The following is a 5,000-nucleotide window of genomic DNA, read 5'->3' as shown; positions in this document are numbered from 1 at the left end:
TAATTTAATATCTATTTCTTGATATTTTTTTATGTGGCATAACGCTTGCCTGAGACAAACTGGTTCAGAATGCGCTCTGATTCTTTTGAGACAGTTTCTAATTTTTGTCTCAGAATTGTGCGAGAAGTTTCGTGCACACCGCTCTAAATCACCAGAGAAAGACGTTATTTCCGTTATCAGGAACGTCCGTTAAATACCAACACTACTATATTTATTTTTTCTTAAAGAACAATTTGCCCTAAAAATTAAATAGGTTATTCATTTATTTCTCGAATTCGAATAGTTTTGATCTAGTAATAAGTGCTGATGACCTTCGTAGCAGTAATTTCGTGCGTTTTCTCTCAATTTTTATTATTCTTCATTCTACGACGAGCATAGTCTGTATATTTTCCATCGCAATCAATAAGTAATTGTTGCTTTCATTTCCGGAAGCATTACTGCCATAAATATCATCATGAATATCATATTTTTTTCTTATTTGTTTATTTACTCACACGCACACACAAATATATCTGTTGTGTACTTATGAGCTCATGAATGCGCGCGCGCGCGCGCGCGCGCGCGGCGTGTGTGTGTGTGTGTGGTGTGTGTGTGTGTGTGTGTGTGTGTGTGTGTGTGTGTGTGTGTGGGTGTGTATGTACGTATGTAAGGATAAGGATAAGTTCGATATGCGAAGCTTAGCCTCGCCCGGGCTATGCCCTTGAGGGGAGCCCGGCCTGTGTCGACTAATGCCGACTCGCTCACGTGTGTCAGCTGCTGCTGACTCGGCTGATCCGAGTCCTTGCCCGCCGTGGTGCCCAGCCATAGCAGTAACCTCCGGGCGACAATTGCAACTTCTCGCGCCTGGGCGGGGCGCGAACCGCCGACCCCTCGGATGAGAGGCTGACACGTTACCACTGTACGTATGTGCATTTTATATATCATCATTACCATTGTTATCATTGGTAGTAGTAAAAGCAATTTAATGGCCAAAAGAAGCTTAAATATGCTATACCTAATACAGGCACGTTTACTAATTCTGTACTTATTTCACCTTGAGCCCCCATTCACCCCCCCCCTCTAAGTAGCAGTTAGTGAATAGCCGCAAATTCCTTTGCGACCACTAAACTGTCGCACATGTCTGCGGACACGGAACTTTCAGCCTTATCCCGTACTGAAATAAGGCCAACGCTGCGTCGATGGTGGGTCAGGCCAGTGGGACGTAAAAGGCTTCAACGAGCAACTTAAAGTCACCGCCAGGTCTCAATCGCATGTAAAATTTTAGTTAAATTTATCGGTTTTTCAGCCATGATCTGTGAAACACTGGAACTTTGCCTGGAAGGAACATACACGTACACGCATTGTGTCTATATACATACATACATACATACTTATATATGTGTATATATATATTCATGTATGTACGTATGTATGTTTATATACACATATATAAGTCTGTGAGTGTGTGTATGCGTGTGTGTGTGTGGGTGCGTGCGTAACAGACACACACGCGCGTGTCTGTTACTTTCTTTGTCCTGCTGTCCTTTCTCCGACATGTATGTCCTGCACATTGCATTTTTTTCTTTTTGAAGTTCACAAGTATATCTTCCATTTTTGTCTATTCCCTGAAATATATATATATATATATATATATATATATATATATATATATATATATATATATATATATATATACTTATATGTAACTGTATATATATTACATATTTACACACACACACACACACACACACACACACACACACACACACACACACACACATTTGTGTGTGCATTATATCTATACACAAACATACATATGTGTGTGCATTATATTCATACATACAGACACATGTGTGTGTGTGTGTGTGTGTGTGTGTGTGTGTGTGAGCGTGTGTGTGTGTGTGAGCGTGTGTGTGTGTGAGAGCGTGTGTGTGTGTGCGTGCGTGCGTGCGTGCGTGGTGTGTGTGTGTGTGTGTGTGTGTGTGTGTGTGTGTGTGTGTGTGTGTGAGCGTGTGTGTCTGTGTGCGTGCGTGCTTGCGCTCGTGTGCGAAATGCAAGAAAAAATACTAATTACAATTTGGCAAACAAAGGCGACGCAGATTGATTGTCTTTCAGAATTCGTAGCGTCAAAAGCTTTGGAAAATTCAATTCACTTGTAGTGAATCTTGTTTGTGATCCTGATTTTAAACGTGGCAGTATTGTATTTTAAAATCCTTCTTGAAAAAGAGCATATTAATTTTACGTATCATTTTTTAAAGTAATGATTACTATGAAGGATCTCTGCCTTGCCCCCCCCCCCCCCCACCGCTTCGCCGCTACTAGCATAGTTACAGAAATAAAAAAATAATGTGTGTGTGTGTGTGTGTGTGTGTGTGTTGGTTACTTGTGAAGTATTGTATTGAAATATGTTTTATTTGGTGATCTTATTTATTCAAGAGAAACATATTGATAATGCTCCTGAAAATCGATTCTGAGATGATTCCATTATCTGTCTCTTAGTCTGCCCTTCATCTATATGTAACAAAAACTTTTGGGAACTACGATCAAAAGCCCATCTAAGCTTGTATGTGCAGTTTTCAGTACTTCTGAAGTACAACTCTGGGATGAAGTGATACATCTGAGCACAATCAATTTTCAATATTTAGCATGGAACGGTGTATACCCAAAGCAATTTAAAAAATGAAACATGCCGATGTGACGACAGTTTTGAGAAATATGACGACTGGATGGAATTGCCCACTTTGGCGTTTTGGTGGTCAAAGTTCATGTAATCGTGAGACAGTCGACTGTTAGTCCTGAGACACGACTGCATCTTGCCTCCCGCCATACATAAGATGTAGTCGCGCGATAGACTAGTGACAGAATCGCAAAAATGTTTAGAAAACATCTCAGAACAGTTGCTAGACAACCCAGAGACAGTGTCTGTGCCTCCAAGTGTGTCTCGGCTGCTTGCAGAATTTATATCATGATGGTGTGCACGAGGCTTAAGGCAACGTCGAAAGTTGGGTCTTAACTATGGTGAAGTCTTCCTGCTATTTGCTATATTGTAGCAACTCCTGTTTCTTTAGATGCCAATACCAGGCACTGGAACACCTCCACATGGGCTGCAATATAAGGAAAACAAAATAACATACAGAAATGTCTTATACTTCTACTAAATATGAATTAATGTCAGTCAGTGGATGTATGTTATTTTTAAGCGTTCCAATGTAAACAAACGTAAGGCAGGTGAAGTCCGAATGAAGGTACAACCACCGTATTACAGCCAGCGGTGGTAAGAAGCCGCAAACGAAACTGAAGGAAGCTTTTGCTTTATTAAGTTGTACCAATAACACGTTTTGTTAAGTATACGATTTTCTACGAACTAATAAAGCAAAGCAACAGGCTTCTCGAGCTGCTTCTCGTCTTCATACCATGTCATGTACTGAAAAGGAGTGATTGATTGATTGATTATTTAAAATTATCTGCCGCGTCAACAGCTAAGGCCATTAGCGGCGAATACCTAGTTAGACTGACATGTTAAAATATTTAAAACGTTAAAAATCTATCAATAAATGTCACACAAATAACACAAAAAAGAAAAGCGGCGGAATTACAAATACACGCTCTGCTAAACATGGGCTGTCAGTAGAGCAAATGTCTGCCTTCGTGGTTAGGTACAAGCATATAGTATCTGTTCAGTAGAGGGCGAAAAGAATCCAACCCCTTGCGTGATCCCTTGAACAGTTTTGCCTTGTATTTGTAATTTACAGAAAAAATCTAACATACACATTTTCGTGTGTGATTGTAACAGTTATTCATATTAACCATTTGTAATTGTAACTTAATATCAAGCTATAAAACTATAAAATAACATTGTTTGGAAGCATAATAAATGACAGAAAATGTTACAAGCCAACGTGCAACGTGAAACACTTCTACCACACGGATTTCTGAAATCTGAAGAGGCTGTGCAGATAATATTAATTTTGTATCATAGGAAATATTTCTGGCTTTTGGATAGAAGGATTCAGGGAAGGATGTTTGGATGTGTATGCATATTCATCTATCTATCAGTATCTATCTGTTTATTTGTGTATTAATCAATCTGTAGATAAGCATATACACATAGTTTAGCTTTATCAATACCCAATAATTATTTTACCTTTTACCATGGAAAAAAATATCATTTTGAAACTATTAAAACAAAGATTCTATTCTTTCCCTAAGTGTACTAGGCAATTTCTTGCTTAAAATCTCTAAACCTAAAAAGTGCATCTGTAAGGTTAATGTTGATATGTCCTCTTTTTTTCTATTAGGCGTGTAGAATATCGATAGTGTTAAGTACACAAAAGCTAATAATGTAGGGGTTATCTGTGTGTTTCCCCTAGTTTGCGGGGCCGTAGGAGCCAACGAGACCTAAGCCTCCGGCATCCTGTTTCGGCACAGAGTAATTGTTATTTACCGATGTCTTGTGGTGTTATATAGCGTCTTTCATGAACAAGATGAGCGAAACAAAGTCTTTTGCCCAAAGCATTCACCAAAAATATAGATAATTCAAAATGTGTATAATGGATAAAACGTAAAATTAAATAATTAGCGTAAAATTAAATTTATAACTGCATAAAAAAACATTAAAATCAATTAAATAAATTAGAAAACTTTACCACGTTTTATCAACCATATTATTTCTTCAAAGTAAGGCAAAATAAATTGCTTATATTCACTTCCGTCATTGATTTATTATGTACTTATCGTATATTATCATTGCCTTTATGAAGCCTTCATCTATATCTACCGACGGAACAAAACGAAACAAAAGGCAAAACTCAAAACCATTATTATTAAAATTAAACCAACAACACACAAGAAAATAAAATAAACCCCCGGAGAGCATAAAAGCACAACACAAATAATCTTTAAAAAAAAAAAAAAAAAAAGTTAAATAAAACGAATAAAAAAACAATACCTCTAATACTGCAGACTCACTGTAAGACTCCATAAAATGCACGTAAAAGAAAATAAAATCACAAATAAAATGA

The sequence above is a fragment of the Penaeus monodon genome, chromosome 3 (assembly GCF_015228065.2).
Source record: "Penaeus monodon isolate SGIC_2016 chromosome 3, NSTDA_Pmon_1, whole genome shotgun sequence".
NCBI classification, from domain to species: domain Eukaryota; kingdom Metazoa; phylum Arthropoda; class Malacostraca; order Decapoda; family Penaeidae; genus Penaeus; species Penaeus monodon.
Note: the sequence above shows the minus strand (reverse complement) of the source record.